The following is a 15,600-nucleotide window of genomic DNA, read 5'->3' on the forward strand; positions in this document are numbered from 1 at the left end:
TTGAATAGTTTATATGAAAGATTTTAACTGAGATAGTCATTAAAAACGCTCCGATTCAAGCTTAAATATGAAAAATCTATCTAATATGTCAAAAAAACGTCACTTCTCATAAGGTTTGTTTTTGTCTATAATGAAAGTGGCCGCATCCGTGTTCATCCTCAACCTTTAAATATGTTGTGTATTATCATCAAGTACAACTTTCATTTCAATATTATAAATAAGCACGAATGCGGCCACTTTTATTTAAGACGGAAACCGTCTAAAATTTGTCTAAAGTGCTAAAATTGTGAAAATTTCAATAATTTAGCATGACTTAATGATGCTAGTACCCGATATCTGTGCATTGTATTGTCAAAACAGCCCACCTTTATGTAGCAGAAGCATTCTACTTTCCTATAAATAGCTAAAACATTTCATATTCACAATTTTGTATATATGCTATATTTTGGGGCCAAAAAGGGTCTTACTGAACCTACTCCAAAGGTCCCAAGTTATCTTCTTTTGGGCTATAAGGGTTTAAATAATAAACTCATATTGAGGGGAAATAGAGAGACAGTGTTGGTTTAATACGTTTTTCAAAATCGAAAATTGTTCAGCGGCCACTCAGTACTACATTAACTCATCAACCTACCGGTATCTTAGGCCTTGTTATATTTTTAAAGCTTTATCGTTGCTATTACCGAAATCAAATCAATGAATGCATGCAATAATTAAGCATTTTTCCATAAAAAAAAAGTTTCTTGTTTTATTTCTTGTTGTTTCCTAATGTACATTAGATGCGTATCTATTTTAAGCTAAAATTAGTACTGGTAGATTACTTTTCGAATTTTTTATTGTATTAATCTTGATTAAGTTGCACATTTCATTTCAGAGCGAGATCTGTAAACGCAGACCTGTCCAAGAAGAACTTTTTTTAATTTACCTGTTAATAAAAAAGTACAGACATGAAAAAGAATTCCATCATTTCGTTACATTTTGTGAAAGTGCGTTGAAGTAAAAACTTTGTCATCATTTTAACATGATTAATAAGCACAAGTCTAAAAAGTGGAAAACTTTCAACTGTAGTTGAATACATAAATTGCTAAAAAAAAAGTGTTGGCTCCTGCTTCACAAGACGGAGATAATTGATTCAATTTGGTTCTATCTAGTTGCTCTCCTTAAATATTTATAGATTACCTTTTAGTTCAAAGGACCAGTATGAACTGTTGTCATTACTTGACGTTCTTCGTCTGTTCGTCAATACATACACTTTTCAATCCTCTATGAAATAATTATATGAACTGTAACAAAAATTGTACACAATATGAAAATAAGAATATGGGGTACGATTGCCAATATGAGACAAGTCTTCATCCTCTGGGCATTCTCAAATCAAAATTTCACACAAATTGCTGTATGTTTGCTAACTACTTGAAAAAGACCATACATAGAGAGGAAGAGGAAACGTAATAGGAAATCAAAACAAGAGTTTTTTTATTACGGGCATTGCTGACTTTTAATAGGATTTATTGCCCTTAATTTACCCTTTAAAAAATATAATGGTCAACTTCTATAATAATGCTTGTGATAAAGGAAGAAAAAACTACAATCAACAGAAATTATCGATAAAACAAAATCTAGTTAGACAATTCTTGGATAAACGTTACACTTATTTACCAAATCTTTATGACAAGTTGTATATTTGAAATAATTGGTAGTTGCAAAATAATTGACTTAATAACCTACAAGTTATTTATAGATTATGTTCATTTGAATCTGAATTTATCATCAGACAAGGCGTAGTAAATGAGTTGTCAATATGAATAGCGTAACACGGCGCCTTATAAAAAACACTGTGTGAAAAAAGTAAAATTAACCATATACATTTTGACAAAAGAATCGTCTCTGTGTCAAGAAGACGGCTGACAACTTTAATCATCGCATGATATCACCTTTCAATTAGGTGTATTCTTATTCTTATACTAATAAAATATTGTAGTACTATTGAACCTGTACGTCCTACACGTACAAAACGAAATTTTAAAAAATAAGCTTTTTTTGAGAGGTATAGGGGGAGAGTTGAGATCTCATAAACATGTTTAACCCCGCCGCAATTTTGCGCCTGTCCCATGTCAGGAGCCTCTGGCCTTTGTTAGTCTTGTATGATTTTAAATTTTAGTTTCCTGTGTATAATTCGGAGTTTAGTATGACGTCCATTATCACTGTACTATTATTTTTAGGGGCCAGCTGAACGACACCTACGGGTGCGGAAATTCAAGCTACATTGAAGACCCATTGGTTGCCTTCGGCTGTTGTCTGCTCTATGGTCGGGTGGTTGTCGCTTTGACATATTCAACATTTCCTTTCTCAATTTTATTTCATATTCAATCACAAAAAAGAGAACAAAATCAGTTTAACCTGCAATTGAATCTTTTATTATGAAAAATTAAAATACAGATTAACGTAACAGGAAACGACTATTACAAAGTTTTTTCTGCCAAGGTCGACCAAGGTTTACACCTTTTTGAACATATAATGCAAATAACAAATATGTGTACGCGAACGTATTGAAGTTATTTTAGAAACAATATAATTTTAACAGAAAAATTTAAAACTTAAAAAAATATAAGTAAAGAAGAAAACAACACTTGGATTTTCTCAAACAATCAAAAAATGGATCAACAAATAGTTTGATAAGGTCACAATAAGTTAATGAATAAGGAGTTTATAATTTACCAAGTAAAAAACCAAGGGCACACATTTAAGTACAATAACAAAAGGGCCAAAGGAGGCTGGAACAATAAAAAAAAACGTTAACAGAAATTGACGGCAACATAAGTGCATAACAGTACACCTAAGACAAAGAGTAGAGAAGTTTCTTATGAATTAAGGGTCAAAAGTTGATGTAGATACTGCAGCCAAGCCAAACAAGCTAATTATTTTTGAATAAACTACCAAAATAAGATGTAAAAACTTCATAGGCTTCAAAATTTTCGAGAATTTCGGAGAAAAAAGACGAAGATTTTGTTTGAGTGTAAAATAAGGAAATCGAGACAAAAAATAATCATTGAAATTAACAAAAGGATATAAAATTCGAAGGGCTTTGTGATAGGCTTCCGTAGTTGTAGGATCTCAATCAGTGTGTCTAGTTTATGAAGAGTTTAACGAATCATAATGCAATTTTATACATTTGCTGGAAAAAGCACCATAGATGTTGTTTAGCTACAAGTGTTCCATGCAAAAAAGCCATATTCCTATGAATGATAAACTTTATTTAATTAGATTTCTTTTTAAGAAAAATGACAACAACAACAAAATAAAAATCAAATTTATGCGACGTATAAGTTTAGAAGCACTATTAAGAAGATAAGCATTTTGATTTAAAATTGAACAACAGTTTGCATGGAAGGCAGTCAAACTGGTTAATAGTTGTCAAAAGTACCAGGAATATAATTTTATACGCAGGACGCGCGTTTCGTCTTCATAAGACTCATCAGTGACGCTCAGATCAAAATAGTTAAAAAGCCAAACAAACACAAAGTTGAAAAGCATTGAGGACCCAAAATTCCAAAAAGTTGTGCCAAATACTTCTAAGGTAATCTACTCCTGGGTAAGAAAATCCTTAGTTTTTCAAAAAATTCAAAGTTTTGTAAACAGAAAATTTATATGTGACCATATAATTTTTCTTGGAGCTAAAAAAAATAATATTGTCTCGTAGTTGGATTGTTTGTTTAGGATAAGCTTAAACTTTAGAATTTGGTACCAATAATTTTGATTTTGGATTTAAGAACAAAAAAGACATAAGATTTTCCTTATCTTTTTATTGACAATATGTTGCTGAAAAAAATGTTCACTGTATAAAACAATAACTATAGTTCAACTTTTCGTCTTAATTTTCTTACAGTAAAACGGTAAAAAGTAACGATTTATGTATTTGTTAATTACTTTTTTTACCAGATTTAGACCGCGTTAACTCTTACACATTATGATCATTCAAAATACGAAAGTTCACTTAGGACGCTTTCGATCGATTTTGAATCAGTCTTTATTGAAACATCAAACAGAGGTAGTTTAGTGTACATCGATTTAAAGTAAACCGATCTAAATTTAAATGTAGACGCAGACATCGATCTCAACTAGTAAATTACATCGAGCATCAGTTTTTGCGCAAGTACAGCGGCAAAATTACAAATACAATTATAATCAATATTAAGGTAGTTCGGGGGTTTAAATTTTCGCGCCGTCTGCGCAGAAAGTTGCGCATTGATATCGTAAGTGATGTACATTGTCGTAATTTTCCATAACAGTAAAATATGATCATTTAAATAATCTTTTTTATTCAAATGCATTGAGAAAGAGTTGAATAACTTTTAAATGCAATTTTAAAACTTAATAAAATTTATTGTTACACTTGTCATTGTTGAAATAGGACTTCCGTTCTAAAAATAAATATCATGTTTTTGACGAGGGAGAAGAATGAAAAGTGAATAACTCACATTTATCGAACACGTGAACTGCTTTTCATGAATACTGTAATGAAGATCGAAATTATAGTTAACGATCTTCATTTTGGTAGCTTATGAAGCAGTTTCACTCTTGTCTTACACTAGAAAAGGTCCGACAAACATGCGAAAGATGATGTAAACAAATCATGGAAAAGGGGAAATTTAAACTGACAAGTAAGTACTAATGAATTGAATATACATGTTCAAGAGCGATTCACGACCAATGAAAAATAACATGTAAGCGTAAATAATTTCAAAACAATATCCGTGTCGAATAACAAAACAATGACCCCCCCCCCCCTTTTTCAGGCTGAAAATTAATTATAAATGTAACCAAAGGCATAGCTCATGATACTTTTATCATGTAATAGATTTGAAATTTGTGGACCTGAGAAATATGTCATCTGCATAGGGTTCAGACCATTTAGGTTTCTGGGAGAAAAGGTCAAGATTCATGAAAGTAAACATGGTAAAGGTTTATATACATGTAATTACATGCATATGCAAACAGAATTTTCTTCTTGTAAACCTGGAGTATACAACTTATCGCTATTGGCCGACCCGGCTGCTTGACCTTTTGCACTCATTTTCAGAGGTCAAAAAATCTCTTGGATGGACGGTGACCCCCAAATTTTATTTCAATTTTATAAAATAGAGATATCAAGCTATACAGTATGAAAAAATGAGTCACTTCTGTCATTTATTTTGCTCTGAAAATTCAATCAAAGAGATTTTATGTCTGTTTTTACTATATTTAGCCTATTTGCACTCATTTTCAGAGGTAAACAAATCTCTTGGATGGACGGTGACCCCCAAATTTTTTTCAATTTTATAAAAAAGAGACATCAAGCTATACAGTATGAAAAAATGAGTCACTTCTGTCATTTATTTTGCTCTGAAAATTCAATCAAAGATATTTTAGGTCTGTTTTTCCTATATTTATCCTATTTGCACTCATTTTCAGAGGTAAACAAATCTCTTGGATGGACGGTGACCCCCAAATTTTATTTTAATTTTAAAAATAAAGACATCAAGCTATACAGTATGAAATAATGAGTCACTTCTGTCATTAATTTTGCTCTGAAAATTCAATCAAAGAGATTTTATGTCTATTTTTTCTATATTTAGCCTATTTGCACTCATTTTCAGAGGTAAAAAAATCTCTTAGATGGACGGTGACCCCAAAATTTTATTTCAATTTTATAAAATAGAGACATCAAGCTATACAGTATGAAAAAATGAGTCACTTCTGTCATTTATTTTGCTCTAAAAATTCAATTAAAGAGATTGTATGTCTGTTTTTCCTATATTTAGCTTAATTGCACTCATTTTCAGAGGTCAAAAAATCTCTTGGATGGACGGTGACCCCCAAATTTTTTTCAATTTTATAAAATAGAGACATCAAGCTTTACTGTCTGAAAAAATGAGCCACTTCTGTCATTTATTTTGCTCTGAAAATTCAATCAAAGAAATTTTATGTCTGTTTTCCCTATATTTAGCTTATTTGAACTCATTTTCAGAGGTCAAAAAATCTCTTGGATGGCCGTTGACCCCCAAATTTTATTTCAATTTTGAAAATAGAGACATCAAGCTTTACTGTATGAAAAAATGAGCCACTTCTGTCATTTATTTTGCTGTGAAAATTCAATCAAAGTGTATTTGTGTCCATTTTCCCTATAATTCCCTATAACCTTCTTGCACTCATTTTCAGAGGTCAAAATATCTCTTAGATGGCCGGTGACCCCCATTTTTTTTTTTGCATTTTTTCATTTACGATACTTCAAAGTTAAATTTCACAAAGTATAAGAAAATTCTGTCATTTTTTTTCTATACCCCTGAACTACCTTAAAGGGCTGTATGTTAAATGATGTTTTTTTGTCTATTAAATTAACAGTGTGGTTAAAAGGTAGTCCGAACTCTCTGAAATCTAGCACACATTCAAATAAGGAGAACTTTTTTTGATAATTCATTATCAGTAACACATTAAAAAAGCGTTGATTGTAGAATCTATCTAAATAGATAGATAGATAGATGGATGGGAGGGAGGGATGGATGGAAAGATGGGTGGAGGGACGGACAGACGGACGGCCGGAGGGAGGAATTGATGGATGGAGGGATGGATGGATGGATGGATGGGGTGGATGGAGGGAGGGAGGGAGGGAGGGATAGGCAGACAGGCAGGCAGGCAGACATCGATCTCAAATAGTAAATTAAATCGAGCATGACTTTTTGCGCAAGTACAGCGGCAAAATTACAAATGCAATTATAATCAATATTAACAGTGTGGTTAAAAAGGTAGTCCGAAGTCTCTGAAATCAAGCACACATTCAAATAAGGAGAACTTATTTTGATAATTCATTATCAGTAACACATTAAAAAAGCGTTGATTGTAGAATCTATCTAAATAGATAGATGGATAGATGGATAGATGGATGGGAGGGAGGGAGGGAGGGAGGGATTGATGGAAAGATGGGTGGAGGGACGGACGGACGGACGGCCGGAGGGAGGAATGGAGGGAAAGCGTGAATGGAGGGAGGGAGGGAGGGATAGGCAGGCAGGCAGACAGGCAGACAGGCAGGTAGGTAGGTAGGCAGGCTATGGAGAGAGAGAGAGAGAGAGAGAGAGAGAGGCCCTTAAGACTCTATCAAAATCTTGAATTTAAACAATTTAAGCGAACGCTGGAACAATTATAAAATTTCCGAACAAACCGCAAAGAGTACAAAAATATGCCAGAATAAAAATAGTTATTTACGATGTGAACTGGCACAACTCTAAATTCCCAAAGGTGGTGACAGCTGAGATGTTAAACAACTGCGTGGAAATACAGTCCCAATAAACAGTCCTGACCGATCTAAAATGGTATTTAAAATATGACAACGGTAGAGCAGTTGCAACAGAGACTGCGAATTTAAACATCCCTAAAGTATAGTAATTTGATGATAAGAAAAATTAGTAATAAATTTTTACTAAGGTTAAGTAATAGAACGTGGCTGCGTTCTTACACATCCTTGCCAACTGTTATCAAAACTAGTATACTGTGAAAGTTCTTTAATTCGTGGATATCAATTTTCGTGGATTGAGCAATATATGTTCGTGGGTTTTTAAATTCGTGGATTTTAGTTTTCTAAAAAATAAATTGAAAATTGAAGCCTTTTAGATAGTCTGGATTGAAGGAAATTGCAAAGTAAACATTGACCCGTGTAAATCGTAGTGATAACACTAATTAACCCCCGTGATAAAGTAATCAACAGATTAAAGACCATCAAAGGTGTTAATTAGGCCTTAAACATGTCACCTCTTGAAAATAGTAACATAAACAATTGCTATAAACGTATTTTGAATTGTCGAATAATTCTTATCAAAATCAGGCCCAGCATGAAATTATTATTTTCCATATGTGCGAGAACTATAAGGATTTAAAATGAACATTTTTACATACTAGAATGTCAATACCGGAAATCTGACTTTCATCGATCAAAAATATTTTTTATGAGAATTAAAGTATCAAAAGTTGCACAGTTTAAGTTATTAAAAATTAAATGGGTAAAATCCTGCATGCGGTTGTAGTTCTGTGACTGCTATTAAAGTATTCTCAGATTTGGCGTAATCCAACATATTCTCTAGATCATATCATCAGTGGTCTAACCTAACGATGGGGATCTTTCAATGACTTGATTTGGACAAAGGTTGTTTTATTTCGTTCGACACTTAAATTCGTGGATAAAGTCATCCACGAAAACCACGAAAATTGGTACCCCACGAATAAAAGTACTTTCACAGTAATTCAAAAATCTAGGAGTCTAGTACGGAAGCCTGAGTTACAGAACACAAGTAATGGCAGGGAAAATGAGTGACTCTTCTATGGTTTTTTCATTTATTCCCTCTATACAACTCGTCTAAACATCAACCCAACAATGTAAGATCTGTAATTTTGCTTTCGCAAACTATTTGTTTCTTACCTCGCCGGGTTTCGAACTCATGCTACTGTGCTATCGTGACATCAAATCGCATGCACTGCAGCCGTCCCGCTAGACCTCAAGACCACCTGGGCTCTACAAAAGTAAAGCTTTCGATGGCCATGTGTTACCCTTCCTCGTCAGTTTAAATCTAGCGGCGTACTACAGTACATGATATATAAGGCATGGAGATATTATTGTTACAGATCAGCTAAGTTTTCTATAGTAAAGGATCCTACAAATTAATGTAAGATACAGTCACAGCAAATAATTATATTTATAAGTACGTCTGAGTCAGTGACAACTCTACAACAGATTTATCCATCGGATATATATATATATATCTTAGTACTTATCTTGCTTTAGTATCATCCGTAGCATATGGAGACCAATGACCAGAAACATCTTCTTAGACTTAACGTCTTGTTGGAATTAACTAGAATGACATTCTCTGAATCAAGTTGTTTTGTCTTGTAAGGTTTTGGTCTTGAATCGGTCTCGCGTTTAGCCTTTCTTTCTTTAACTTTGAATTGCTCGACTTTGTGCCTTCTTTATTTCTTTTTATCTCCAAAATCATCTACTAATGGATTTATATTGTGTTAATCATCGACAACACTCAATCCTCATCTGAAGAATGAACATCCATGAAAAAAAAAATGTTATCTTATTTTTCGGTTCCATACCTTCAGAAACAATTTCTGGTGGTTTTAATGATTTTGTTAGTCAAATTTTCTGCTTCAAACTGTTTGTTTGCTGTAAAAGCTTTCACAAAGACCTTTATGATGTCTTTATATCGGGTTTTCATTGCCCCTTTTTTCAAAATTGTATGTCCTTGTCATTTTCTTTTTTGGCCAACTATGACTCGGTCAATGCCTCTGACTATCTTAAATGTTGCTAAATATCCTTTAACCGTGTGTCAATCAGTAAAATTTGTATTGAACTTTTAACTTGGACTTTGATTATATCAATTTTAAGTCATGTATGTACAAAGTAACACTTGAAAGTGACAAACAATATGTATGTGCCTATACATATGGTTGCATAGTATGATCTACATAAACCCCTCTGATTACACCATACCCAAATTATCCGTCTTGTCAGCACAATATTTTCCTTCTATACGTTCGAGCCAAGATTAAGTATAATCAACCTTTTAGTAAAGCATAACGACCGCGTGGTCTTAGCAGAGTTATATCGGCCGTGAGCAGTAAAAATAATTGATATGTGTTAGAGATATCATAATTTGTTTTGCTATACCTTGTCATGTTTAAATATACACAATTCTCTGTACCTTTTTCATCGTTTACATCTACATAATCCTCTTAGCCTTTTTCAGCGTTAACATGTACATAAGTCTCTTAACCTTTTTCAGCGTTTTGCATTATTTGATAATCGTAATAGCAGTAACAGTCTTGTACGTTGCCCTCATTGGGTTGATAACCCTGCTAAAGCAAGGATGGGGTTGTTATTAAAGAGAGAGGGTTAACGCTATAGAACCAGGTTTAATCCACCATCTTCTACATTTGAAAATGCAAGTACCAAGTCAGGAATATGACAGTTCTTGTCTATTCGTTTTTGATGCGTTTTGTTATTTGATTTTGCCATGTGATTGTGGACTTTCCGTATTGATTTTCTCTGAGTTCAGTATTTTTGTGATTTTACTTTATACTGCTTTTGTGAATATCAAAAGATAGGGATACAGCTGTCAACTCTTTGCAAAGTGGAAAGGGATTAATATAAGTGCAAAACTTGTTTCCCAATCCACTCTAAATAAATATGTTTAAACTAACTCTTTGTAAAAATCTTAATTGCTATAACACTTATTAAATTTGTCAAGAGAGGAAAACAAAATGGCATATATACAAAACACATAAAAAACAAATGGAAGACTAGAGTACAAAAATTGACTATAGCACAAGGACACAACGACGAGATAAACAGGAACCGAGCCTTGTGAAAAGTAAATAATCAAAAATTAACTTAACAGTAATGGTAATATTTTGCAAAGAAAAAACTTAAGCACGTTAAGAAAACCAACAACGTCAGTCCCTAGAATCTATTCTCAAGACCATCTATTATTTGTGAAGTTGATACGGAATAATTATCAACAGGGTCTTGGTATCTTCTGATGAATCTTTTAGAAAATGGTCTTAATATTATTTGCCATGACACTAGTTCATCAACTTTCTTCTCAGACACCTTAGTTTTATAAAGTCTGGGGAGTAGCAGTGCGCATTTTAAAAAAATGAGTTTGGAAATATTTATTTCTTATGCTAAAAAAAATATTGTATTGCAACAAAAGTGAGGGAAATAGATAATGTCAAAATTAATATTCATCTCGTCTGTATTGGTATTGGTATTGGAAAGATCGTTTATGCCAAATTCGAGAAATAAAGTCTAAAAACAGTACTCGGAGTAAGCCGTGTTTGTTGCTTCTACTATTTCTAGTTCTGGAGAATATATTAATGGAACCTAACCAGAGAAGTTTGGATTGCTTACACCTTCAATATATCTGAGAATGAAATTAAGGATCTGGCTTCTTATATCTTCTTGATTTTCACAATCTTCTGAACGAACTCGAACTCCTTTGGAAAAGAGTCGACAAGAAGAGAAGCACAGGCTTTTTTCCATAGGAATCTATTCGTGTACATTTATTTGTAAAAACAAATACAGGAAACAAATATAAAGTTTATTGCAAAAATTTCAAAACATTTACACAAAAACACATCCGTTATCATTTAATTTGAAATATCGATTTATAATGTCCCTATAATACATTTTGTAAGCTCAACGTAAGCTCACAAAGCTGTATTCTGATCTGAAAATGCATGTAAAGACTGAAAAAAAATCAAAAAAAGCATCCGGGAATACTGATGATGTTTTCTCGAAGCTAGTCAAGGTTTTTATATAAAACTAAATAGTTTTCCAATTTCTTTTTCGTTGTAGAACATAATTTTCGAAGAAGGACTGACGGATAAGAACACTTTTGTTAATATGAGATGTACAGTGAAGGAGAACAAAGTATTTTATGTTTTAATGATGTATTGCTTTATATGATCAATTCGTTTTTGTTCTGTTTTTATTTTGTTATTGTTTTTGGTAGATCCTAGAGGTTTGTTTAGACATGTATTTGCTGCTATAGTAGACACGGAAGTATTAAAAGCCTGCAACTTGTATTGGTACTTGTTGGTTGTTGGTGATTTCTATTCATTTTACAATATTTTTCTATACAACACCACAGAATAAATTTTAATCAAATTGTATCAACACTTATGCAAAAAAAGAGTTAGTATACGAGCAATTATTTGTCCCCGAAAAAACAAAAATCAATCACTCGACTATATAAATCAACAGAAAGAATGGAAAATGATTTTTCATAATCCTGACATGGTACAGTCCTTGGATGGTGTAAACTTCCCGTTAATACCATACTCGATTACACCATTCACAATATAGCTTTACAGAATACACATTGAAACCATACATTATGTGCCATTACGTCATACACGTTACACCTTTGCACCATACACCTTACACATTAAACCAAAATGAAATTTAATTTAAAAAGCGTGCGACTACAAAATTATTAATTTATTTAAAAAAAAAGATTGATCACATTTTTTTTAATTTTAAAATGTGTAAAATTTAAAAAAAAGAACACTTCTTACCAATATTTTGCATAGTTTTAAATGTCTTACATCCTTCATTCACACCACTCCCCGATCGCAGGTTATACCATACACCAAAGCACCACACACGTTCTATCATTGCTTCATATGCTGTACACTATTACAGTGTTGGGAAAAGTTACACAATCAAAGGGCTATACAGCCATTTCACGGACGTAAATTGTTGTTGAACCTTATTATTATACTTGCTTGGCTTAATTGGGTACGAATACTTTACTAAAATTATTGGTTAACGTGTCACTTATTGGGATCTAGCTGCCAAAAATATGTATAAAAACTCACAGAATAACAAAAATGATTTAAAAAAACATACAATTAATCTGAAAAAGATTACAACAAAAAGTTATACTTAACTCAACGCCAACACTTATAATTTATAACGCAATAACATACTGCTGTAATTTCTCTTTGCTTTGTCCGTAATGTCTCTTATTACCTCTCAGACATTATCCAGGAGAGGATTTTTCAAATTCCATTGAACTATGTGTGCATGCTACTTTGTGTTTATTGTATAACTGTTCTAAGAAAATGTACCTGATATGCCCCAAATCGGGGAAACTTTTTGTTATATAATCTCTTGTACACTGGGTTAAAATATCTACTCCTATTAAACTTTGGACATTTATGTCTACCTGTGCGAATTTCAAGCGCGCAATTTTACACCAGTACTGAAAACCTTCTATCCTTTACGGGAAGTCTTTACATACATAAATTAAGTTGTATAAGAAAAACAAAATTAGTATGTTTAATTGATGTATGCTTTTTTGTGCTTCTTCGTTACATTTGTTGTTTTTACAGTGATATTAAGATAATAACACATTATTGACTGCAGTACACCTATTTTTGACATTTTTACTCCTTGAGTATGTTTGTTTTGTTCATTCATTGTTGACAATGTAATGGAATTTGATGCGACTGTCATAAAAGTGAGAGGTTTGGCTAGCTATAAAACCAGGTTCAATCCACCATTTTTCTACATTAGAAAATGCCTGTACCAAGTCAGGAATATGACAGTTGTCATCCATTCGTTTGATATGTTTGGACTTTTGATTTTGCCTTTTGATTTTTGATTTTCCTTTTTGAATTTTCCTCGGAGTTTAGTATTTTTGTGTTTTTACTTTTTCATTTACATAGTAGCCTCTCTGTTTTGTCTACTCAATGAATATAAAACGATAGCTAGGTCAAAGCAAAACGTTATCCGTCACTGGTCAAGTCAATGTTAAACAACAGGAACAAATACTTCACTGTAAAGCATATTTTGATGTTTAATATTTGTTGCTGCTGCAATATGCTAAACATAAAGACGATAAAACCAGTGACATTTTGTTCATATAATTAAAAATCAAAAAAATGGTACAATTGGGTCCTAAAAGAACGTAGTAACGAACCATCTTGTCAAAATGTCAGCGCTTTTCAGTTTTACCTACTCAGAGTTGTTTTGTTCACATCGTGTCAATTTGGTAAGATAGTTAAAATATCATTAAAAGTAAAACAATGTCAGCTATGGACTGATGAATCAATAATCATGTTATGACATCTTAAACGAATTTATGAGATGATTTCTCAAAATGTTTAAACATACATGTCCGTATAACAGAGCTCTAATAATACTTGGTTCTTCAGAAGTAAGCAAATTATTGTTCTAACAACAAAGATAATTATTACATGTATTTAAATGATACACATTTTAAATTGATGAATTTAATTTGGGGTACCTGGAGTCAGTTTGACAATAAAATGTGTACGGAATTGTTCATGACTTACGATAAATAAATACTAGGTGTAATTTTTTTTTTTATGAAAACCGACTCCTAGGGACGATTGGTATTCAAATTGAAAACATATATTGCTGAAAAAAAGTAGTTAAAGTAAACATATTCATGACTATAAATATAAAAATTTTTACATGTATCTAAAATTAAAAATTGTAGTCAAACTTGTTAAACAGAAGTCAACTTAAACGAAACGAAACTTAGACGAAACGCGCGTCTGGCGTTTAAAATTATAATCCTGGTACTATTGATATTTGGCACAACTTTTTGAAATTTTGGTTCCTCAATGCTCTTCAACTTTATATTTGTTTGGCTTTTTACCTATTTTGATCTGAGCGTCACTGATGAGTCTTATGTAGACAAAACGCGCGTCTGGCGTTTAAGATTATAATTCTAGTACTATTGATAACTATTTACACCACTGGGTCGATGCCACTGCTGGTGGACGTTTCGTCCCCGAGGGTATCACCAGCCCAGTAGTCAGCACTTCGGTGTTGACATGAATATCGATTATATGGTCATTTTTATAATTTTTCTGTTTACAAAACTTTGCATTTTTCAAAAAACTAAGGATTTTCTTACCCCAGGAGTAGATTACCTTAGCTGTATTTGGCACAACATTTTGGAATTTTGGGTCCTCAATGCTCTTCAACTTTGTATTTGTTTGGCTTTTTACCGATTTTGATCTGAGCGTCACTGATGAGTCTTATGAAGGCGAAACGCGCGTCTGGCGTTTAAAATTATAATCCTGGTACTATTGATAACTATTAAAAGTATGTTTTCTGAAAGGATTCTATTTCGTCCAAATTATCTCCCCATTACGCCGATCAATTTTAACAATCGTAAAAATGGAAGCCAATGTCTGGATGACGCGCTGCAAATTTAGTTTTTAAAACCCGTTAATGTATCCACATAGCACCATTACGATCCTTATATGCCAGTTTTTATTTTAAAGACAAATGAATATGCTAGCTATTCAGGATTATTTCATATTATTTTGTGCATTCATTCAACTAAGTCGAAAGTTTAAAAATATCGCAAACAATTATAATTTAATATTTCGTGGAAAGGCAAACTAGAAATTTTCAGAGGTTGAAGACTAATAAAAACACGTTAAAAAATGGTTGTTTCTTTTTAGTAATACATTTTTTTAAGATCCAGTTGTAAATTCCGTCGTCATGTACTTGTAAATAATATTTTGTTATTCTCCTTTTTTATGACTCATCAGAAAGGTATTGAACTTAACTCATACATTTCATTTTTTATTACTGTGATTTTGTAATGTAAATATATAAACATGTAGTCTAAATATAGAAAGATAAAAGAATTTGAAGCGAGATAATGTATCAAATATTTGTGTTTTCCTAGTTTTCAAGAAAGGAAAGTCAACACAAACATGTCCAAAGATGAAACGGTGCACTTCACTTTCTCCTTTCGATGCAATAATGGTTCATTTTGAGGAATTTTATTTACAAAAACAATGTCGCAGAGGCAAAGATACAAATAATTGGTTTAGAAAGATCAATCTATTATCTTTCTGTGAATAATTTTCGACGGAGTTTATGTTTACGCACTAAGAAAATTCACTTCGATTTGAACCTGCCACAATTGACCTTTTTATGACAATTTGTCTATAATTACATTTTAACTAAACAAATATATCAAAGCTTCATAATCAATTCCAATACGAGACACGATT

Source organism: Mytilus galloprovincialis, chromosome 1 (genome assembly GCF_965363235.1).
Source record: "Mytilus galloprovincialis chromosome 1, xbMytGall1.hap1.1, whole genome shotgun sequence".
Lineage (NCBI taxonomy): Eukaryota > Metazoa > Mollusca > Bivalvia > Mytilida > Mytilidae > Mytilus > Mytilus galloprovincialis.